Raw genomic sequence first — 25,248 nt, forward strand, 5'->3', positions numbered from 1 at the left:
AACAACAGCCCTTATCCCAGAAGGGTTTACTGCCTAAACAGAAGAGGCAAGGATGGAAAAAACCCTCAAAAATAAACTGAGTTAACAGGATGTGTTTCATCCTTAAAATGGTCAATAATTGGTGGTGGTGCTTTCATTACTCTAAATAAGATAAATCTAAAAAGAGAACTGAAAGTTTAAGATAATGACAGAAGAGGTAATTCAGCAACTTGGGGGCAGAGTGCATGTGCAGATACTTTGAGAATACATATATATGTGCAAAATAGACTGCTTTACACAGCCAGATTGGAAAAGGAGAGCCACCAGGCAGATCCGACTTTGCAAGCCTGACCCTAACACAGCCAAAGGAAGCTGCAGTTACACACAGAACTGAAAATGACCCCGCATAGTTTCTGAGGATTTTTTTTTTTGTGCAACAGAGAAGATTCAGAGAAGCTTCAGTCCCACCTAAATAAGGATAAGCAGAATAAAACACATCCCATCAAGGAAAATGGAAGAACTCCACTGCTTTCCCGAGTTCCTTGGGAAGCCTTTGTGCTTCCATTTCATACAGGATACGGCACTCCCTCTGTTCACCCAGATGGTTAGAAATTTATTTCCAGCTTCCACAGTACAATTTGCAGCTAATTGTTGCTTTACGCTAAGAATACCTAAGAGTTTGATCTATATGTGGAATAGGAAGCATTTCTGTCTTTTCAAAGATGTTTCTGGGCAACCAAGCCTTGCTTGCGAAGTTGTTCTAGGGTATGATTTAACATTCACCCTCTCCTTTTCTACCCTCAGAAAGAAAGACAAAACTCAAAAAACCCACTCATTTATTTTAAATTTGCTCTTTATATAAGCAATGAACCCCTGCTCTGTATAGAGCTCCGTCCCTCTCTAGTGGCAGTCAGGTCACATACCAGTTGACAAGCCTGCTCTGGGCTTTGCTAACATAGTTTTTAGCTCAAAGATCAGAAATTTCTACTTTAAGATTCAAAGATTCCCCCATTTATTCCTTTTTGCCAACAGCCCACCCGGAGATTCAGCTACATTTACGATTTTCTCTGAAGACAGAGGCTAAGGATTGCACAGAGCAATGCTGTCACTCAGTGTTGTACTATATAAGCTCTGTCACCACGATCATCATTCTTGCAAGCATCTCTAGACATTATGTTGATTGCAGCTACTGAAACATATTTCTCTTGTTAGATACAGCAAGCCAAGATTAAATGGTGTATTTGTGCATGTAGTAGTTACAAACACAATACCCATGCTCCTAAATATTTGTGTAAAATTAACAGTAACGGATTATCTAGGTAAGATTAGTAGTGAGTCTTCTTGGTTCTTATCCTGACTGCCTGTCTTTTCTTAAAAGCAGCTTTGCTGTTAGAGTAGCAATTACAGGTGTAAATTACACTATTCCCTCCTTCTTGCCCCCTTAAAACAAATATATAAAATATTTATAATATATAAAAAAATACATCACTGGACCTAACAAGCACAGAGGAAAAAAAAACAATTTTCTTTGGACAGTTTTTTTTTGTATCTTCCCATTTTCTCATCAAGACGGCCCAAAGCCGTACAGTTCTGATTGTTGTTAAATCCACCGTATTTACATATAAAGTTTTTGTACTTTTTTTTTAGGGTAAAACCATCTTCTTAAGCAAACTTAGAAACAGCTATAGTAAACATTCAAGAGGTTGCAGGTCTACTCAAAACCAAGATCTGATATATTCTAATTTTACAAGATAATATTTAGACAGGAGAAGATTAATAATCTGCAGTCATATGTGATGTCATTTTAGTAACTACCTGGAGGAAATCTGAGCCTGTTCATATTTTCCTAAAGATGAAGAACTACATGATAAACAGTGTAGCCTGAAAATACGAGGAAGGAAATGGTTAACCAGGACTTCCACTCAGATTACATGCAGCAAAAGTCTAACCAGCCCACTGGCTTCTCCAAATGAGAGGTACCTAACGTCCTGATTAACCACCACTTTAAACAGTAGATGTCTGCACTCAAACTGCACCTGCATTTCCATCATAAATTAGAGTTTAAGCTTCTCAACTTGACCCAACACAGTTTCATTCTTCATCTCCAGCCTAGACCACCTTAACTCTGCCATCCAAGCACTGCAGCTGCAATCAAGTTCTTTGAATAAAGAAGCCAACACAAGGTTTTGGGTTTGGTTTTTTTGTTTTACTTGTATTATTCTTGAAACACAATACCTCAGTAACTTAGTTGTTGCAACCACAAGATTTGTCTAAGAACAGTTTTTAGAACGCTTGAAGGATGCTGCTGTGAACTGTTCAACTGTGATATCGAAACACTGAGTTTAAGGAAAACTTGCTGCAATTTCTCTTTTAGCAAGAGCATCCCCTCCCCACACAGAGGCTTTCAAAATTTCTATCTTAAACAGAGGAAAAACAAACCCAGATAAACAGTATTGTGGCAGCAAATGAACCACAATTCTCCTCTTCATCTCTGACTGCATTTCTGTATCCGAGTACCACTTTTAAAGTTAGTCCTATATTTTAGAGACTTCAGGCAAACCTTTTTGTTTCCTTAATTCCTATACCATTTCTATGCTCTATTTTTTCCTCCTATAAATAACAACCCAAATATCAGCCACAACTTCCCATTGCCATTTAGTTCACAGAGAGATAAGGTTGTGATGTTGCAGAACTATAACTGCCCAGAAGTTTAATCATAAAATTACACACTTCTCTTCTAAAAAGAAAAATGTACTAGAAAATAGGCTTTACTTTGGGGATTTGATAATCTTAAAGAACAGGCAGAACATTTATCTAAGATTTTCAGGGTACCAAATGTAACTTCATTTAACTCCACTGATTCGGGCCAAGGACAAATTTGGCCCATTTTATATAATACAGAAGTGTCAGAGTAAAGAAGAAAAAAGGTATTGAAGCACCAGGACCACACAAAACAGGGACCAGAAAACATGACTACTCCTCAACCAGCCAGCCCCCTCTTTTGCAGTTGCTGTCATCTACTGAGATTTGCAGACTCTTTCTCTGACCTTAAGACCTTCACAGTTGAATTTCACAAGTGATTTGTTCCTCACGGTACAGAAGCACTGTGCAACATCAGATACATATTGGAACATGTCAGCTCCACAGGTGCTAACTAGATCAGGATTTGGTCCACGGTTCAGCAGCTCTTGTGACAATTCACACATCGAGATCAACTGAGAGGTCCCCCAGAAGGTCCCACGCAGCCACATCCCACACTCTTACGTGCTATAGACAGCTTTTAATCAAATCTCATTACATTTGTTTGCAGTCTCAAGGCTGACTTCAGAAAGCAAGAGGGTGGTTTTTACTTTCAGACTTGTACAAAGACCATAAGGAATAAAGCATTGGCACAGACAGCTGAATCTGAGATTGGGCATTCAATCCAGACTGCACAAAATCCAGACTAGCATCAGTGTAAATGAGATAAGGGTTAACTCACAAAAGATCAAATCCAACTTTCATTTATGTCCATGCAACATTGATTTCTGATAACTACATGCATGCAACCAAGAGCAACATTTGATTTGAAGCCTAGTACCTTGATGTCCAGCTATTGCAAGACAGAAGCAAAGAGGTAGCTACAAACATTTGACTGATGCTGCCTGCAAGCAGGGCATTGCAGAAGGCTGTACCAACAATTCATATTGACAGAATCAAGATGGAGCATGGCAAACCTCACTATTAAATGTGATCGCACAAATATTTGGAGCGTTCTTAAAAATGACATGGGGGACAGGCAACACAAAGCCACAGACCAAGAAATAAGCTACTACATGCAAATACATGCAAGCTTCTCCCAAGTTAATTCTCTTCTTAATGGAATATTGATTGGTATGCTCAATGTTTAGAGATGTGAAATAATGTGGGGGAAAGAATAAAGGGAAGACACACTCAGAACAGTGAGGTTTGTTTATTATGCTATTTTTGGCTGATCATACGAGGAAAGTATATATTAAAGAGGGAAGTGCAATATATTTAACATTTTACCTTGCATTTTATTAGCAAATCTGTCAGAGATGACCTAGAAGTGTTAACCACACACTTTTTTCACCTTTTTCCTAAAGAAGCAAAGTACAGCATTTTTTATAACCTCTCACCACACAGTTACCCTTACTGTATCTGGTATTTCTCTACTCCAAGTAGGACAGACTACAAAGCCTCTGTGGCAGTATCTAGGCTTTTCAGATGTAATCTATCAATCTGTTTGTGAAATTAGGGAGGTACCTACTGTCCGGGGGGAAAGCAGAGGAGTCCTCAATTGTGATGGAGAACATCTGGGTAAGTTTTGTGGCATCTGTTCCTATTCCCAAGGGAAAAGGGAGGATGAGGAAGAAAAAGTTGCATCTTTCAAGCAGTTATTTATATGAATCTCTCATTTCTTCAAAAGAACCCTTAAGATATAACAATGTCATATAATCAAGCAGACACCTCCTCCTACCTTCCAGAAATCTCTACCTGTTCCAGGGACTGCTACCACCTGTACAATTTTAGAGAAAAGAGTTTCTTCTATCATTTTCCTTCTGTCAGAAGAGTCCTCCTGATATATCTTTACAGCCTCCAACACATTTTGCTAAAACATGCCATTCAAAAAAAGGCAGAAGAAAAAAAAAACCTAGAAGAACCAACTTCCACTGCCATCAGAGCTCCCAGCCTTGACACTCCAAGCAACAACAGCATCGTGCTCAACAGCCCTGCTGACGCATCCTGCTACCAATATATTAAGGATATACTTAAGAATACAGGCACCGTCAAGGAGCCGCTTCATAGTGTACAGGTCGATGCAGTTGTGTATATGAAGTGTACAAACTAATTCATGTATTTTTATGCTCTGCCCCTCATTCTGAAACATAAGAAATTTCATACAGGATTAACTTCTCCCACCTGCTTCCCAAACTTTACAAAGGGGTAAGGAATAAGCTCAAAAATATATTGCTTAAGTTTAGTTATTCTGTCACATTTCATATAGTTTCAAGAGCATTTTCCAGACACTTATATACCCAACAACATTCTGTAATATGAAGTGTTCCAATTTGGCATTGTTCCACTCTTGGCAAGCAAGAGACAATAAAAAAAAAATCAAGAGAAAGTTAAAAATTAAGTTTTTGAAGTATACAATATGTTAGGAATCATTTAATGAATTCAGGTGTTCAACAAGCTACAAGTCAACCAAAATTTGCAATACATATGTATTTCAAAGCACAGGTAAACACAGCTGCATCCCCTGTAAAGTTACTCCATGTCACAGGATACAATGAACCACCTGAACTCTCACCTCTCTGCTTTTGATCTGGGGTTTACCTATGGCTGGAAAAACTAAGGGCATTGAAATTCTTCTCCCTCTAATTAAGGGAAATGGCATGTTTAAGCTTCAGATAGAGGAGAGAAACTTTTGAGTAGTTACAGCATGATGCAATCAGCAAATCCACTGGCACTGCTTTTGCAGACCTAAAACCAAAATCCTACAACAAGGTCTGACAAAGCATGTCTCATAGCAGAATTATCTGATTTAAATATTAATTACTCATCAGCATGGACTTTAAGAAGCATCTGAAACAAAAGCTCTTAAATCACACTTTAAATCCAGGATTTCTACTGTCTGCATTGTCATGCAGATCATGGTTTTGGGGTGGGGTTTTTTGGTTTGGGTTTTTTTGCTGTTTTTAAAAAAGTGAAGGCTGATAATGAATGTCTCTCTCAAGGTTCAAAAATATCAAGATATGTACAAATAAAGTCTGGCCCAACAAGGTATACGCATCTTTCAGGAGACCTGCTACAGGACAACGTTATTACCCCTGTATGCACTTGAGGGATTCTTCACAGTAGGTTTCAACTACATTGACAGTCAAAAAAAAATCCTCCTACCACATGCACACCTAACAGCTTTTAGTTAACAGCTATGGTGCAGAGGGATTGTATCTTTGTGCAGATTTTCCTGCAGACTGGTACACTGAATAAGTTCCAAAGCATGCCCCTAGAAATAATCTGGTTTTCCTCAATCTAATTGCATATTACCTGTATTCATGTACAGTTCAGCCCTAAAACTTGAGACAAACCCAAGAACTGTACATTCATGTCTTCCAGTAAGCCAAACCAAACCTGAAGAGAACTCCCAGCACTTAACATCACACCACATAGCATCTTGTAACGAATGGCAGGGAATTAAAGAAAACTAAAACCTCAAAACACTACAAAAGGAATGCTGAATTAATTTTAAACTGTCTTTGTCTGTAGTTTCAGCAGACTGCTTCAGTGAATCAGTATTACTATTGCAAGCCAGCACTATAAATTACCTGAAGTTTAAGACCACTGAAAAACTGTGTTTTTCTGATGTTAATGCCAATTATGGCAAAAATCCAAGTTGAGGATATTTGAAAACCTAGACCTCAGCATCACAGATTAAAAAAAAAATTAAGGAAAATGCTCCCATGTTCCAGATATTCTAATCTACAACATAAAATTATTTATGTAAGAGTGTGACTAGGAATTCAGTTACTGTCATTTATCAGATGGTCAGGACAGCACAGAGGTAATCGGCTGCATAACAACAGCACCAGGAAGGCTTCTTGGGGCATCTCCTGTACCAGGTCTGTTCAGTTCTGGTTTAACATAACAGGTAAACAGCACATAGTCACACCCTGTGAAGTGCGTTGACTTTTAAAAATCTGACAGAAAGGCGTTCCCATAAGAAATGTCTAATCTATTTCCTTTTAATCTATCTCTTTATAGCTGAGGAAGAGTTCTTTGTACTTCTGGTAACAAAGGAAACATAGAAGTGACAGAAGCATGTCAAAGCTGTTTACGTTTCATACAGCCTCACACTTAAGAGTTGCTGTTGTCAGGTTACTTCTTGAGTAGACAGTCTTCAACCTTTGAACAGGAGCTCCATCTTCCTACAAGTAACTTTGTGGAAGAGTTAAGTGCATAGAGGGATGCTAAAACCCTTCCCCACTCTGGGTAAGCTAGCACAAAATCATAAAGAGAATTTTAAAAAATTCAAAAAGTTAATACAATAATTTCAAGTACCCATAACTACATTCAAGGCAACATTATCTAATTTATACTTTTATAGGCTTTAGGATACAGTTATTTATACAGTATTTCTTCTGTGGAGAAGATGAGTACATTAAGGGAGTGATTAGAAACACAAATAAATCACAGAATCTAAGGATACTCTGTCATATTTAAAGTTATTGAATCAGCATACTGCAAGGCTGAATATTGCAAAATGGAAGATCTGGAGAGAAAAAAAAGCTGAAGGACCAAATAAGTCACTAACCCATGCTGAGATTTTAGCTAGCTAAAAGCCTCAACTACGGCACAAAGAATTAATGATCTGAAAATGATGTAGACCTCTGTGGTGCACTATGAAGTCGATGCTTTGCAAACAGAACAGCTTCAGGATCAGGCCTTCAGGTGTCCAGGCTCCCTGGGTCCATAGGCTACAACAGCAAGTTCAAGTGCACTGTTCTGGTTAGAGGACAAGTCACTGTGAGAACCCGAGTAACACTACGCTCAACCTAAAGTTAAAGAAAGGATGCTAAAAAAATTAACAAAACTATTAAAGAGACTGCAAAATTTAAGAGTGCAACAAAAAACCCCTCCAGATCAGTTTTAAGATTAAAAAAATAAATCCCACAACAGGCATATAGTGGAAGGGGAGGGGGTTTAACAAGACAGGACAGACTGGAATATCTCTCTCCATTTATGGATCCAGGGGAACTTTTCCCCCCTCTAAAACTGCGTGTGAGTTCCCACCACAGCACACAGAGGCTCTACACAGAGAAGAGAAGGAAAAAAATTACATGTATTAATTTTCCCCCACCTTGATTTTTTTTTTTTTTTTTTTTTGCTGTGCTTCAGAAGTGGGTCCATTGGTTTTTGGAACTAAATTAAAAGGTCAGGAAAACAAGTAGTCATGGACAAGACTGAACTGCAGATGAGCACGAAGAAGCAGAGAAACAGCTTTGGGATGAGCGCCAACAACTGCAAATAGTTACGGCCCCGATTCTGGTGGCCGTGATCACTGTGCCGAACTGGAGTGACTCCAAGGGAAACAGCGGATCACAACCCAGGAGAAGGATGCATGAGAGCAAAGCAATACTGCTGGTGAGATGAGCACAGCAAACCTGGGGATAATGAATTCTCCTCACAAACAGGCACTAAAAGTGATAGCACCAGATACGGTACACAGTAAACCCAGAAATCATATCTAATTTCTAGATCCGTGTTTTCCTCTCCCATCACTGAGAGGATATCCAGTCAACAGACACACTATATACTTTTTATTATTGTTTGAAGAGCAGCAACCCTGGCAGCATGCTAATCTAAAAGAAGAGAGAAAACAGAGGTGGTTACTTTCTTTCCTCAAGATTTCCGCTTCGAAAAAAACAAATGAACAAGAAAGGGTTTGCTCCCGCACATCACCACTTTGTTTCATTTCAGCAAGACTTTGACAAAATCTAATTCGCTATGCTGTGTATCTAATATATTGGGTACTTGAAGTATGACCATCACTCATTAGAAATGTAATTAAAAAGTGACAAAACTAGATTCCCCCTCCCCAGCATGCAGATGAAAACCAGTAACCCTGCCTCTATTTGTAACCATGACAACTATAGAATATTTTATTTCAGTAATATAATTCACACTGAACATTTGCTCATAGGTTTTGTTGTTAAGGGAAAGGTTGACACATTGTGCATGCATTTCATAAGCTACCAGAAACAACAAATACAGGAAAGTCAGGCAGTTTGAGAGTATGAACCTAGTGTATATTTCAAAGTTCATTTAAGACCCTCTACAGGAAGCTAAATGAACATGAACAAAAATTCATCCAAATTAAGTGTTATTGGTCATTACTTGCAAGACACTACTTGGTATGACCAGATGTTTTTCAACTTTTAAATAAATCACAGTGATACTCTCGTATTTTAGAAGAGGTAGTAACTTAAAGCCCAAACTTTAATTTTCAATTAAAATATCATAGGCATTATTCAGCTTCTATTAAGAAATATCAGAATAGATGTTATAGGAAAAGATATCTATATGAAACAAGGCAATGAAAAATGTAATTTACATATGCTGGCTAAGTCTTATTCTGGATGGGTCGCTAAATTATTTGCATAGTTCCCATATTTCATCTTAAATTGAAGACAGCTTCCATAAATACACACAATAAGGACAGGTTATAAGAAAAAAAAATTGTACATTGCTCAGAGAAGATTAAACAACCTCATGAGCATAACTAAAGTTTGATGCAGATAAATGTCAGTGTAAAAATACAGCTGTACTTTATTTTTCTCCACATGGGGAAAAAAAAAAGCCATTAGCAGTTTAAACCAGAATACAACAATAATAAAAATCAAAGATACACTGTTGCTTTTTTTTGGCGGCAAAAAAATAATGAAAAGAATAAAGCTTGCTGGAATACTATTCCTTCTCTTACACAGATCATCATATCTATCAAGGAGGATTTAAAGTTTCAGCAGATTGCTAATTACAAGAGACAGTAATATTGTTATCTGCCGTCACCTTAAAGCTACAGTAGTTTGGGTTTTAAGTACCTCAAATTTGTCCTCAAAAGGATAGCCCGATAAATGCGTTTAAATCTGTCCAAGAGACTCACATGTGCCTACACGTACACACACACACTTGCTCAGTTGTTTTAAAGGATTATCAGGAAAAAGAAAGTTTGTTCATTTATCAGAAATATGCTCTATGTGATCTCCCATCGAAACAAATAATAAGCAAGAAACATGCATGTCTTTTTCCTTCATCGATGGAAAAGTGATTAAATCCCTCTTAATCTAGTTACCAAAACAACTGCATTTTTTCCCTAAACAGTTTTCATATACAATAAACAAAAGCTAAGCCATCAATTACATGACCAGGGCTCCATAATTTTTGGTGGTGGTAGGGAGATAAATCTATCTCCAGAATTCTAGGAATTTTTTCAGTTTAATAAATGAAGCCAGAGGGGGGAAAAAATAAAATAATCCGGGAAACTACGAGCACACACTATTTATGAAGTGTATGAAAAACACCATCATCCATCCCCAGAACTCCCTCCCTCCAGACCTTTCCCCACCCTCTGGGGAAGCAAAGGAACCTGAACCCAAAATCCCGGGGACCACAGACCTGCATCCTCACACGACAAGGACAGCTAGTCACATCCACTCAATGTCAAAAAAAAAAAAAAAGTAGCTTTTCCCTCCCATCCTAAGCAAGACCTTCGAAAACAGGTACCCAGGGGATGCGCCTCTGTGCTCCTAACGGCACCAGACAGCACTTCGGCTCAAAGATAAGTTAAAAGAAAACAATCAAAAAAAAAAAAAGCATCAATAGAAAACCCCAGCAGAAGCCAAACAAAACCTCACACCGCGAGGAATGTCATACGGCGTGGCACGGCACGGCGTGGGAAAGGCGTACGAAGTGTTTTTTTTTTTTTAAATACACCTATTTAAGCAATATTGTGCCGAGAAGTTCCTCGTACACATCACGCGTGGGGAGGGGGCAGAAAAAGGAGGGCTGGAATAGAAATGTATTCCAGGCACAGGGAGACGACGGGGCTGGCGGAGGCATTTGGGAAGGGAGGAGGAGGCGGCGGCGGCAGGCTGCTGCGGGGTGCGCGCCGATCCATTCCCCGGCAGTTTCGGGGGCGGCTCCGGGTGCGGGCCCGGGGGTGGGAAGCGGGGATCCACCGGGACAGCCGCCCGCGGGGGGCCCACAGGGACACAGCCGCCGCCCCCCGGGGCCGGGGGCTGCAGGGCCGAGCCCGCTCCCCGCCGCGGGCGAGCGCCTGAAGTTGTGGGTGCGCGGCGGAGCGGGGGACCCCCGGGCCAACGTGAAAAAAAAAAAAAAAAACCACAAAAAAACTGAAGGGGGGGAAGGGAGAAAGAAAATCATAATAACATTATTATCCCCCGCTGGCTCCCCGCACCGCACACCCCAGGCAGCAGGAGGCACGCAGGAAGTTTTTAATGCGGGCAGCGAGCGCAGGCGCAGGGCAGCCGCCAGCCCGGCGATGCCCGGCACGGCCGGCGGGGAGCTCCGCGGGCGCGCAGCCGCCGCGCCGCTTACCTCCCTCCGCGGGGGCGCAGGCGGCCCTGGGCCGGCAGCGCGGGTGCGCGGCCGCGTCCTCAGGCGGCGGGAGGATGCGCGGCGGCGGGAGGAGTAGGAGGAGGCGGCGGCTTGTGCATTGCAGCCTCCGCCGCTAACGCAGAGCCCCGCGCGGCTGCGGGCGCCGGGAGCCGCGCTGGAGGCCGGGCAGGGGGGCGCGGCGCGGCGGAGGCTGCTGCGGAGCCGCGACCATGCTCCCGTCTGGCCGCCTTCCCCTCACCTACTGCCCGCTTTAGCCGGGGAGGGAGGCGGCCTGGGCGCCGGGGCGAGGGGCGGGCCGGGCCAATCACCGCGGCGGCGGGAGGCGGCGGAGCCCGGCCCGCCCCGCCCCGCGGCCCGCCCCGCCCCGCCCCGCGGCCGCCCCCGCGGGAGGCTGCCCCGGCCCCGCCGCCGCCGCCCGGGCCCGCGGGGCCGCCCCGCCGGGCTCCCCGCGCCGAGCTCCCCCCGCCGGGCTCCCCCCGCCGGGCTCCCCCCGCCGCGCCCTCGTCCCCCGCCGCGGGTGCAGGTGCGGGCGCGGTGGCTCCGCGCCGCGCGGCCGGGGCGCGCAGCTGTGCGCCGAGCGCTGCCCCTCGGTCCGCGGGAGGGACGCGCGGGGGGGAGAGCGGCTGCTCCCGAAAAGGTCACCGGTCCCCCAGCTGTCTTCAAAAGTAGCGTGTAGCTGGGAAGAAATATTACCCCGCTTTATTAAATCATCGCTCTCCGGGGGCGTGATCCAAAGCCTCTTGAAGTCCACGGGAGTGTTTGAATAGGTCGGTACGATTCTCTCCCGACACCGCTCCTTTTTTTTTTTTATTTTATTTTTTTCTCTTTTTTTTTTTAAATTTTTTTTTTTTTTTTTTTTAAATATCCGTCGCGCTGGGAGTCACTACAGATTTTTCCCGTGGAAATCTGCATCTGTCCCCCTTACCCGTGTAATCTTGTATCTGCGTGTGCTGCTTTGTAGAGATCTTTCTGATGTGCACACAAGCTGCATATGCTGTAGTTTTAAACATAGAACACTTTGTCTTTTATATTTCCTGTAAGCATAAAAATAAGCTTAATCAAATTCTTTTCTCCTTACTTTGCCAGTTAAAAATGCATCGTGGAGGAATATATGCTGTAACGTGTTGAAAGTGAGGCAGTTGTGCCAAACGAGAGCCAAGCAAAGCAAAGGGAAGGGAGGGAAGCACACAACCCGCAGAAATAGGCAAATGCATGTTTTTATTGAAAAAGGGACACACGCTGCCCGATGCTTGGGAGGAAGCAGGGTGCAGCGTTAAAAGGGTAATTTCATTTTCTCTCTCCCCAGCCTCACAGAGAAATGAAAATACGTTATTGCAGTGGACTAAAACATGTCTAAAACCAGCCATCATCATTAATATTAGAATGCTTTTAGCAGAATATGGCCTCACTCTGAAACAGGAAGGCTCCATACATTTTTGTCATTAATATATTGTGGATTAACACTGGAACCTCCAGTCCTGTGCACGGCAGCGGAGTGTGAGGGTCGGAAGTTCAGAACAGTTTAAATCTGAATTATTTAGCAAGCGCACACATGACATACTCTTCTGATTTCCACGCAGCTTTTTGTTTTTTTCCCTTAGTTTTCTCCCTTTTAACCACGAGAGCCCCACTCGGTGTTATTTGCCCTGGTGTGGTGTTATTTGCCCAGCATATATAGTTGACCCAGAATCCGACGAAACCGATGAGAAGAAGTCTCAATGGGACTGTTGACCTAACAAGTAGCATGTCAGTCTCCCGGTGGCATTTGAATGTTCTCGCAGCAAATGCTTCGAGACAGGAGAGAGCATAAAGCAGAGATTCTCTGGAATCCTTAATTAGACACAGTGATTTTGGAGTACCGGCTTCTGCCGCTATCCTCTAGTGCCTAGTACTTTGTTTTGTGACCTTGAGGTTAAGGATACCAACCAGCCCTGTTTATTTTTAATAAAATCTTATGGTTATATGAGACAGTTCTAGCTTTTATTTATTTTTAGCATAAGTGCTTCCATCTTATCTGCCTCGCAGGTTTATAGTAAGGATTTAGCTAATATTTGGACAGCACTTTTAAGCTATGAAGCTCTATAGGTCTATTATACTGACCATTTTCTGGGTTTTTTATTTTAGGAAGGTCCTTTCATATTATTTCCCTTCAGGAAGATAGAGTTCAAATCTTGACCTTAGCTTTCCCTTCAAATTAGGTTAAATACCTGGTTTACAAATGCTGATATAGGGTCAGATTCTGATTTCACTTACAGGTAATGAATTTTTTAAAATTTGCTGCTCCTCAGTGACTTTATTCTAGATCTAAACTAGTTTAACTCAGAATTTGAGCCACAATTCCATATTCATGAAAAATAAGCATATGATTACATTAAATAACAGTATTTTACCTTAATTTTCTTGCCTTGATTTTTGTATTTTAGTAACTTCAGTAAAGTAAGAAGAAACTGCTTGATTTTATTAGGTTTTTTTAGTTCCTTTTTTTTTTCAGATCTAGTTCGGAGAGAACGACATGTACAAGTGGGCTTTGTAGAGAGGGGCAGATGGCTGAAAAATAATTTGGGGGGCATTCATTCTGCTCGTGGTTTGGTGGAGTCACAGCGTGCAAAAAGTTTTTTAAATGTTAAGGTTAATACTGGGGTCTGGGGAAACTCCTCTGTGCTTGGCATGCTCTTCCTGGCGCTGGGAACGATGCACTGCCACTCACATGCTTTCTCAGTATTTGGGAAATCCTGTCCTCTCATTTTTTATGCATGTTTTAAGGGTGGCAAACCTACGTCCAAGTAGTAGCACTGAAAATAAGGATCCTCAAACTGCCAGTGAAACAAAAGATCTATTTACAGAAAAACACATATTCTGTGGTGAGGTTTTTATTTGGATGGGTGGGTGGTGGTTTTTTAATAGAATCTGTTAGAGGGTTGTACTTGACAGGCTGAGGATTGTTTGTGAGAATCCCAGTTTTGGATTAGGCAGCTGATAGCCTGCAAGACTTTGGTGGCTGGTAAAGCTTGCTCCACTGAAAGAAGAGATTTCCTCTTTTTGCAATAGATCATTATGTTACAAGGCGTGTATTAGAATGAGAGTAATCCAACTTCCCCTGTCTTTGCTGATCATATCAAAACTAATGGCATCTTGAATTGTCAGAGCATCAAGTCCATCTTCTGATAAAATATTAGAAGACACACAGATCTATTCATCTTATTGGAGATTTCATTTTAGTCTGCAAAATATTTGATGGCAATCCCGTTAGATTAGCTGTGGTCATATTGAAGGGACCAAATTCTGCAAAGCGGTTCCCATAAATATTTCCCACTTTATGGTAAACTTAATCTCCTAGGTTTGGACATGCCTAAGGGAGTGAAATTCTTACTTATTTTGAGGGATTTAAAATATAAGGCTTTAAATTGTTACTAAAAAATTCTTACTTTTTGATGAAGGTTGAGCCATTTCAAAGGTCATGAAATTTCACCTCCAAAATTGTTGTATGAGATTTTTCTAAGCCATAGCCAAAGAGGAATGTCTGCTACCTAAACTTTAACTGCAGGGTTTGACTCCTGCTTTCAGCTAATGAAAATCTCCTTAATTACAGGTTTACAACTTGGATACTAGTGTCAATGCATTAATTTTCTGCTGTCTGAAAATGGTGACAGATATAGTAAAATATCTAGAAAATACAGTAATAGATATTTTGTGTATTTCCAGCCTTTAAGGGTTCTGAAAAAGTCAGTGGAGATCAGGAAGATATTTTAGTTGTTTTTCAATCATGTATTTTTATTTATTTGAAGTATAAAGACTGTTCACTGGTACTTTTAGCATTCATCTGTACATATCTGTTACAATTATCCTTAGCGTTTAGCAGAAAGATAATCCCCAAAGGGAGCAGGAAGCGACATTTAAAGTAATTTTCAGGTGTGCAGCTTGAGTTAATTGCCAAAATATAAATTTAAGATGGATTAAAACTGCTAACCTGTGGAATTTAGTGAAAAACATCATTGACTTCTGTGGACACACCATGTTTAATGAAATATTTCCTTCCCTGAGCAAACCTTCTCTCTTCTGCTGAGTAACCAAAGCTGGTATTGGGGTGGGAAGGCAGAGCTGGTAGGTGCGATGTCCCATCACTTGGAGCTGGTTAGAAAGGGATTCTCTATTTCATGCATCCCAAACTGTGCCCACCTCCATGTCAGTTATAGGGTAGTCATCAAGGCAGGCAACTATTCTTGTGAAACGAATCAGTCTTCAGACAAGAAGGTGAGTGTCAGACGGTCACTGTTTGACTGATAACCTATAGAGGGACTAAAATTATTTTGCCAAGAGATGAGGAAGGGATGTGATCATCATGTCCTTAATATTGGACCATTCCTCCCATATTTATTCACAAGAGGATGATATTGTAACTCCCAGACTTTACATATCTCTGATTTTCTCAGGCATTTAGCTTTTTAATCTGACCACAGACTGTTTGCAGATGCATGCATGGCTCTGGGGGCAAAGGTTATGAAGTCATTTGCTTGGAACCGGTGAAATAAAGATTTGTGTGATTTTAGGTGTGTGAGCCGAAACTTCCTTGTCTCTGACTTGTCAAGGGAATGAGAAGAGTCTGATCCTCTACAAGCAAGCAGTATATTGAGTTGATTTCTCTTAGCTGTGACAGAACCATTTGCTAAAACTTCCCCCAGAAGACAGAAGTGGATTCTGCTGGAGTCGCGGTTTTGATTTCTGGTGGGCAGCAATAAAAGTAAGATCTATTTCACTATATTGGCAGAGTTGAGAGCTCTGTCTTGAATTATGTGAAAATTTCTAATCGTTGGGAATAGCACAAAAGTCAGGTTTTTCTCTTGACTTTTTGTTATAAATATTTTGCTTAGCAATTTTATTTCTGAACACCTCTGGTCCCACTCAGTCACACGGAGAGACATTTTCATTGCTGTTAAAGTCATTGCATCAGTTGCTTGGGTTTTGTCAAAGTAACTCCACTACACTGGTTTATGAGGGGAGATGTGGGAAGAATTGGAGTTTCAGGGTTATTTTGGAAGGAGTTGCATTTTTTTGATTTGTTTGTCTAAAACAGTAACAATATGTTTACACCTATTCCTCATAATTATACATGGCAAACTAAAATACATGCCATTTTGAACTGAATGTCTGTATTAAGTTGGTTTGACTCCTATTTTCTGCCATCTGTGGCATAAGTAGAACAGAGATTGAGAACAAAAAAATATAAATGACTCAGTCACATTTCCTTTAGGAGACACATCATGCCCCCCATTCTTGTCAAATAATTCACTCAGCTCTGAGTGAAACGGTGTTGTTGAAATGGAGAAGAGATGCTGCCATTCTGTCATTTAATAGAGGGACCTGAATTTATGCCACAGTATTTTGCTTAAGCTGCTACACATGATTTTTCTGTATATTTAGTTGGCCTCCAAAAAAATCTCAGCACAATGCTGGAATGTAATTCAGCTTAATTAAATACTGAATTTTCATGTAAATGTTAAGTACCTCGTAAACCTGACTGTGGAAAGAGCCAGAATTAGGTTCACGGAGAGGAAGCCGAGACAACTAGATGCTTCTGAAGCCTCACAGAAGATTTAGTTGCCACCTGCTTTTGTTGCCACTGGCTACAGGGAACCAGATGTAGGCTCTGGAGTGAGATGGAAACGATACTACACCCCACAGTCTTTGTTTTCCTTTTATCCAGACTGACCAGAGCATGTCCCTTCAGACTCATAGAACAGCTGATGATACATGGGGCTTCCCTAGCCATGGATCTGAGGTACAGCCAGGCGTGCCAGCATACCTTGGGGCCTGGAGGCACTCGGAGGGCTCGCATACCTTTAGACATCTATTTTAGAAGGGCTGATCTACCTCAAAGTTTACATATGAGGCAAGTGTATGAGGCAAACAGATTGTCCCTGCAGTACCTTAGGGGAGTTCATCATCACAACACCCTGGAAGGGGGTGGCATCATTGCTCTAACTATGACAAGAGGTTTTCTTCCTTTATACTTGATGCCTGGTAAAAGTCAGGTTGAAAATGGTGATGGTGCTCCCGATTTTGATATGGTTAATGCTTTGCACAGGCTCTGAATGTTACATAAAACTCCTTTTTAATGGATTCCTCTAGGAATCAAGTTTTGAGTAAAGGCCACATGTTTTTATCACTGATGAAAGAAATGATACAGAATCAGGTTTACACAAGGCACAGGTTAATAGTGAACAAATGGAATAAAAAATGATAAAGGGACAAATTATTATTGCTGAGTGACCTGAAGTGCTTAATGAAGAGGTCAAAATAAAAAAAAAAAAAAAAAAATTAAAAAGTTTGAATATTAGCTAGGTGCAAAGCAATGTAATAAAGAATGAAGACAAGAGGTTACACAGGGCAAGAGGCTTTCTTTTGGAAAGCAAGGAATTTGAAAAAGATTTAGGATTCTTTTTGGCTAAGCACCTCAAAATGAAACCTCACTGTAATTCTGTGGCAAAAAGGCTAACGCAACCCTGAGATGTAAAAAAGAGTATTATCAAGCAGATAAGAGGATTTGATGTTGCCCACATGCACAAGAGTGAGAAGGCTACTGTTACAAACTCCATCCAGTTTTGGTGTTCACAGTTCAAAAGCAATGTAGAAGTAGTATGGTAAGTTCAAAGGAAAGGTATGAAAAAGGATTCAGAAAACAGGCGTGACAACATGAGGCATAAGCAGCTCAACATATTTAGCTCATCAGGGAAGAAGCTGAGAAGTGACTTGGTCACCACAGGTAGGTGCTGACCCATGGAAAAGATATCGAAGAGTCAGTAGCCACTTTATCTTCCTGACAAAGGCATTACAGGACCCAGTGGTTGAAAGCTTAAGTTAGACAAATCCACCCTTGAAAGAAGAGACAATTTCCTATTCCACAGAGCCCTAAATAATAAAACTGTTTGTCCTGTAAAAGCTGTCACAGGTAGGGATGTTTAAGAGGATGTTAAATATGTATTTTTAAATACATTCTTTCATCCGCTTTGTGGAAAAATCTGTACATCTATCTGTGCATGTGTGAGTGGGAGCTTTGTCAGGAGATGGGTGGCAGTTCCTTGTCTCTCAGTCTGAGAGCCTGTTATTCCGCCCGTAATTCAGTCCCTGGTGAGGGTACGGGGACCAGCACTGCCGGTGTTGCTCTCAGCATCCTCGTAACACTTGCAGTTTCAGAAGAGAATAATTATTATCAAATAAACATTCTCCTGTTTCGTGGCTCCAGTGAGGTCTTACAGACTGTCAGGAAGGATTTATTTTTTCTCTTGGATGAAATTGGCCACATATATCTTGGTTATTTGGGAGTTGTTTCATTTTTCTGCATTCCTCTGGAGCGTAAGAGGTGAACGGGAGGCCTCGGATGACCTTTTTGCCAGTTCTGCACTGGTGCAAACCCACCCTTCCCTGATCATAAGTGCCTCAATGGTGTATTTTCCTTTCATATCTATGGTCAAACTAATTGCAATAATTAAATTGATTAGGACTTTTACCCTGTGTCAGATCGGGAGGTTGCACAGCTTCTCCAGTAAATCAGGCACAACGTGCTCACTGGAACCAGCTAGATGTTTCTTATTTAGTCCATTTTTTCTGTTGTAGAGGTCTTGATATTAGTGACAGGTTCTTCTCCTTTTATATATAAATCTACTCTCTGAAGGACTAACTGCTATGATTTAATTTGGGGGGTTAAAATAGGGATAAAACATATCGATTTGAGATATATAGGAGATCAGGCTCTCAGCCCTGTTTTTAAATTCTGTGAAACTTTCTGCAAATGATTTGTATAGTCAATAAGCATATCGTGATGAATATTCCGCACAAAATTTTGGAACTGGGAAATTCCGAGGCTTTCGTATCCAAAAGGAGTGACGTGATGATCTATATGCCTTCTTTCATTGAACAGTCTATAGAATTTCCCCTGGTAATTCTTGCATGGAGTGTAAATCTTACAGATAGATAATGAGAACATTTACGAACAAGCAAATGCAAACACCCAAATCTTGATTCTCCAGTATTTTCTGAAGAATCTATTGCATTCCTTTCTTGGTTATTTGGAGTAATAGTTAGCCAGGCTGATACTCATAATGTTCTCTAGCACTAATCACAGCCCTGTGAGCATAGACTAAAACCCTGGCACCGGCCGAGCTGTGTGGGGGTTTGGTTACGAATAAACCCATTCAGTTATATCCCTTGTGTGGCACACAGTTAGTAAGGTTAGTAAGCTGGGATATGTACACAGCTACATGCATGTAAATAGTGAGAACAGTGCTAGGGAAGTAGAATTCCTCAGTATTTAGGAGAAAAACATTATCAAGAGGAATTTTTTTTCCTGCCTATCCCTTTTGAAGCTTTGTTTCACGGTAGCCAGAGGGAGAAAAAAACACATTATATGAGTAAATTGGCTGGAGAATGTAACCAGGGCCCCAGTAAACACTAAGAATAAAAACCCATACGAATGTGTATTCAAGCAAGTATGCACAAAGATGGTGTTTTCTGCAAGCACTCTCTTGGAGGAAAGTGCTGTTCTGTAACTAAATAACTGGGAAGAAGTTGAGGTTTGGCTGAACTGTTTGGTGTTTGAATTTTCACCAAGGTTCCCCAATTTCTCCCTTTTGTTCCACTTCCTCTCTGCCCCAGAATAATTTGTGTGGTTGTGCCTGATACTCTGAATAATTCAGCTGAACTCTGAGATCCCTGATGACCAACACCGATTTTTCAAATGATCAGACTCAGACTGTATGATTTTGGAGTGATAGAGTTGGAATATTTTAAATTCTGTTCTGTCAAGGAATGATTAGGACATTAATTTGGGCCATATTAGTACATCTCCCCTGTGCTAATGGGAGGATAGACCCCCTTTCATGTTTAATCTAAAGAGGGATTGATGACTGGTGAGGTTGTCTCACATAGGGATGTCTGCCACTGAAATAAATTATGAGCTCAGTGAGTGAAAATGTTTAGGCTGCACTGTCTAAATGTGGATTCCTTCTGTGCCGACGGCAATGAAAGCCCTTAGGTGGTGGCTGTGTAGATTTTTCTCATTGTGGGCAAAAATGAGGATTTTTTTAATTATTTGTTAGCCCAAGGCTTCTTTCTTGAAGTTGCTAGCGACTGTTGATGCTGATTTCACATTTCATAAACATCCAAGTCAAGTTCAAGAGGCAGAAAACTGGCCTCAGAGATGACATAGTCACTGGAGGCGGAGGAAAGCGGCAGCATCCTCGCCGTCTGATGGTGAAAGAAAAGGGCACCTTTCCTCGGAGTTTGCCAGCAACTTTGACTTGATGTGTGAATTTAGTACTACTGTGTTAGAAGAACAGTAAAGTACCTTTGAATTAGAACACACTAGAAAAGTTGCTTAATGTGCTTTTTTTACTCTATTACTTTTAACCCACCACTGCAAAATTCCTCCTACCTGTAACGAGTAATTTAATTTGGAAAGGCAAATAAGAGCTCATTAGCTGATGCACTGCTACAAAGTAAGTGAGCAGATTTTATGCCTAGGGACAGACTTTTACAACCATTTTGAAATGGCACAATACAATGCAATAAATCCTGTAGCCTCCTTAGAGAGGAAGAGGAGAATACCCTCCTTCCATTACTTGGATGCAAGTTATCTTCATCTTAAAACCCTTTGTATTTGAATACTGGGGGAAAGGATGTATTCCAGGGGATCACACACAGAAGTAATTTAAGCATGTGAGCGTTCCCCAAAACTAGTGCTATATCTTGTGCTTTTCATTATATTCCCTGTGTATTGCGGCTGGACAAAATTGCCATACCTGAGCGTTCTCGGTCATACTCCTCAAAGAAGAGGCAGTCATATTTCTGCAAAATATATTTCTTAGTTTCTCATGCTATACCTGGGTATTTGGGGAGATGCTGATTCCTTCTTTCTCTAAAAGCTGGTTTGATTCTAGTCTCACTGTCAGAGAGAGTGTTTAATATAGAACTTTTTACTTCTCCAATAATATGGGATTTTCTACAAGGACTTTGCCTTTTATGTTACTTATCTTAATGATTTTCAGAAATCATCTTAATGATTTTAGTGAACATCCACCTTAATTTCTGGCAATGTGTGCATGTAGATGTAAAGCCCAGGCAGAAAACTGTCCACATCAATTGGTAACTGCAGTTCAGGGCTTTTAGTATTTTACAGCATCAGGCTTGGATATATTATGGCTAAAAATTTTCAGTGCTCAAAGGATAGATCTGGTAGGTATTCAGAGGCTCAGAAATCATATTAGTGTCTTTTAAAAGTTGCCTTTAATTTAAATTTTGATTTAGTAACGCATAAGATATTCAAACTACAGTGAGTTATCACTCATTGGCGGTGGCTGAAATTCTTGCCGTTTCCACCTCCAGAGGTTGTTTTATGGTTACCCCAGAACTATGAGAGCGAAGCAGATTTATGACTTGTGAAACAAATATTAGCATGGAGCACATCAGTCACTTGGCGCAGCTAGGAACATGTTTTCTCCCAGTTGGGAAACCAGACAGGTATCATCGTGGGGGTGACTCTGCTCGCAGGTGTTGTCCCTTTGGCTTGAATGGAGAGTTTTATATGTGTGCAGGTGTTTGCTGGCTGGAGCCCAAGAAGGAACCTCTGGGAACCCTTTATTTCACATAGTACTGGGGCTGTAGGCTTGCAGACCCTCACTCAGCATTGAGAAATAACCATAATAACCTCTCATATTCCTGGAAATGGAGCGTGTTTGGCTGCTCTGTCAGGCGTTGTGATTGGCAGGGTTTCCAGGCATGTGCATCACCTCTGGACTTAGGGCCCGTCACAGGCAAATAGCAGGTGCCAGCTTCAAAACAGCCCGAGGGAGTTGTTCTGCTCATGATTTGTGCTGGACAGCTTCTCCATACAGGACATTCACAAAACTGAGTGCTCCGAATGCCAAAAGTTTATGTGGGTTCAGAAAAAGCTCAGATGAATTCCCAGAAGAAAGACATGTGTGGAGAGCTGCTGAACACAGAGGCAGTGGCGCCAGCTGAAGAAATCTGTTTGCTGTAATTAGTTTGAGTCAGGGAACACATGCTAGCAAGGTATTACCATGTAATCTCCCCATTTTATGTTCTTCACTAGACATCCTCCCTTAACCCCTGCCAGGTAGGATATAGATGGACTTCTGGTTTTAGATGCTCTGGGAAAAGCTTTTGGTGGTTGGATTCTTCTGGGGAAAATGTAACTCTTCAACTAAGTTGTGGCTGCCCCATCCCTGGCAGTGCTCAAGGCCAAGTTGGACGGGGCTTTGAACAACCTGGTCTAGTGGAAGGTGTCCCTGCCCATGGCAGGGTTGAAAATGGACGATCTTTAAGGTCCCTTCTAACTCAAAGCATCTATGATTCTGTAACTTTCCCACTAGCACTCTGCAAAGACAGCACAGGCTCTCTGGAGGTGCAAGAGAGGCAGTAGGTCTGCACTGCAGGTGTGTGGGATGAAGACACTGCAGCAACATCAAGGAGTGAGGATTGTTCCTAGCTGGGATTCAAGCAGCTCTAGCAAAAGGAGTTTCATGGAGCCATCTCATTTAAAGCTTAAGAAACTGAGGCTTAATTCCACCTGTAAAGCTGTCAAACCTTATTTCAGAAAAACCAATGGGGTACCTGTTGAGTCTTACCCTTACATTAAGGTCAAACCTTCAGTGTACTTTGTTTTAACTATGGAGAAAAAATCCTCCAGTTTCTTTCCCTTTCTGTAGGACACTCAGCATGTTAATAATGTATCTAAATTACTGTGGAGATGCAGCTAGGGACATACTAGAATAACTGCTTAGAATGTGATTTGATTGGAGAGATACGGTGGTTCCAGTTTAAAAAGACAACTTCAGCACGGTTGGAGAAGAAAAAAAAGATCACCTACTTCGATATTTGTCCTATCTCAGAATCTTATTTCCATTCTTTTCCGGCCCTCTGTGGCTTCTTCCCTTGCACCTTGGCACCACACAATTCCCAAATAATCCCTACCACTTTCAAAAACTGTTTAAAAACAGGAATGCTGAACTCGGTATTGAATTGTGGACTCACAATTTGAGGCTGAATCTACAGGCCTTAACAGAGATAAAATTTGTATTGACCCTAGGCTCTTTGATGGCATATGGCAAATGTCACCTGAGTTATTAACAGCCAAACAGAATAATGGGCTCCGTTCAGTATTTGAGGAAGCTTTTACCAATGAATTGGAGGAGATTTCTTCCTAATCCCAGATGCCGATTAGTTTATATTCCGATCCACACAGTTTGCTAACCTTTATGATTTTTATACTAGCTGGAATGAGTGCAGAAGCCGTTATTCAGACTGTAAATGGCTAATCTTTTTAGAAATTTAAGATTAGAAATGTACATTAAGAGTGTTGAATTTAAATGTAATCCTCTGTTCACTCACCAGTGCAGACTGTTTCAGGATATTTGTTACTACGCTGAAAACATTTTCGTCTCTCTTGGAAATGGCATTTATATTTCCTATTTCTGTGCACCAATGACTGTTTTAAAGAGCAATATCTTGTTAGGCACTAGGGATAAAAACCTAATCCTTGCATCCTGGGAAGCTGGGACTCCTTCATGTCAGAAACCCTCAGCCAGAAACACACACGTGCTTCACTTGACTTGTAGGAGTAATCCCTTGGTCTTCGGCTACTCATGTGGACTTAGGCATGCGGGTTAGCGTGTCCAGGGCTGGAGTCCCAAAATTAATCACTTCCAGCCCCTTTGTTTCTCAGGGTAGTGGTGCTCATAAAGGCGAGGTGGTAATGGTGATGCTCTCTCAGACATGAAGCAGAGGGAAGACGAAACATTTTCACATTAGGGACAGTGAAAACTACTGTGTTATTTTGTCCCTGTGAATCAAATTCATTATTTATCGCAACTCCAGATCAAACAGGGTCATCATTGTTTTTCCTTTTAACACAGCCTTTCCATCCCTGCCTGGTGTCAGGGGCTGCTGTCCTGTGAACTGCCTAAGCTGAAACCCCAAGATGTTCAATCATTCACCCAAACCTTCTTTTTCTTTTTATTTTTTTTTTTCTGGCTGGTGTCAAGATGGATACAGTTCCATAAAATGGGGGTGTTCCTCTCTAGGAAAAAAAGAAAAAAGCAATATATGAAATTATGCCAAATCCTAAATGTCCGGCGTGCTTTCTGCCCGTTCGCAGGAATATTTTGACAGATACCAGTAAAAATGTTTTACAAATCAGTGCCAATGGTGATTTCATGCCACCCATGTGCACACAAGAAGGACAGTGAGAAGGCTGTGAAATGTGTGATCGATTTGAGCGCACACAGTGAATCCTGCAGACCTGTATCAGGTCCCTGAGGTCTAAGTAGTCTTCTGAGCACAGATGGTGGGATGGTGGTTGCAAGGGAGAGACTTCATGTGTGTCCCAGGTGCGTGTGTTGCCTTCCCAGCAGCATCCCACGCACCGGTGCTGTCTGCGCGAGGGAGAGGGCAGCAGCAGGAGCCTGCAAGTTTGCTGCTTATATGGAGTAAAAAGAGCAGCTGCACCCCTTAGAGCAGCTTTATGAACCAGCCTGTCCACCCCTGTAATACTCCAATTGCTCTTCAGTAACTAGATCAATTGCTGCTCTTTGTGAATGGTCACCGTTCCCCTAAAAAAACAGGTATGGTGCAGATGTAGGATGGCAAAACATCTGCCTGGCAATTTAATGTAATACACATAATTTGCTAAGAGGCACATCCTGCTTTGTCTTTTACTGATACGAATGACATTTATTTTTTGTTTAAGGAACAAGTCACTTATTCTAACGGCACATCAGGATTTTTAGCAGAAGCCCACAGTGCCTGTGTGGGGTGTCTTGGAAGGATGCTGTCCCGTCTGTTTCTCCCAGGGTGTGTGAGGGGTTAACCCCAGAGGATAGACCCAGCATGTTGCCTGAATCCTTCATCTGCAGACCCTGCATGGATGGCAATTCCTCTGGTGCCGAACAAGTCAGCAGGGATCCCTTAGGTAAGGTATGTTTTTGCAGCCGATTATATGTATCGTATAATTGCATCTGATATACAGAGTATTTTCCCCATCATTCTTCTTTGAACCCACCACACACATGACCCTACCATGTGAGGTAGAAACAGACTTGTTCTTACTCTGAACAG

General features: G+C 41.5%; 1 protein-coding gene across 1 annotated transcript in view; it reads right to left on the bottom strand.

The window, feature by feature from the left end:
- Window positions 1-11,217, bottom strand: part of KLHL29 (kelch like family member 29) — a 403,320-nt gene extending 392,103 nt beyond the window's left edge. Inside the window, exon 1 of the mRNA XM_074895564.1 lies at window positions 11,101-11,217. The gene's annotated coding sequence lies outside the window, so the exon portion shown is untranslated. The remainder of the gene's footprint in view (window positions 1-11,100) is intronic.
- Between the last annotated feature and the right edge of the window lie 14,031 nt (window positions 11,218-25,248).

Source organism: Athene noctua, chromosome 1 (genome assembly GCF_965140245.1).
Source record: "Athene noctua chromosome 1, bAthNoc1.hap1.1, whole genome shotgun sequence".
In the NCBI taxonomy this organism is placed as follows: Eukaryota; Metazoa; Chordata; class Aves; order Strigiformes; family Strigidae; genus Athene; species Athene noctua.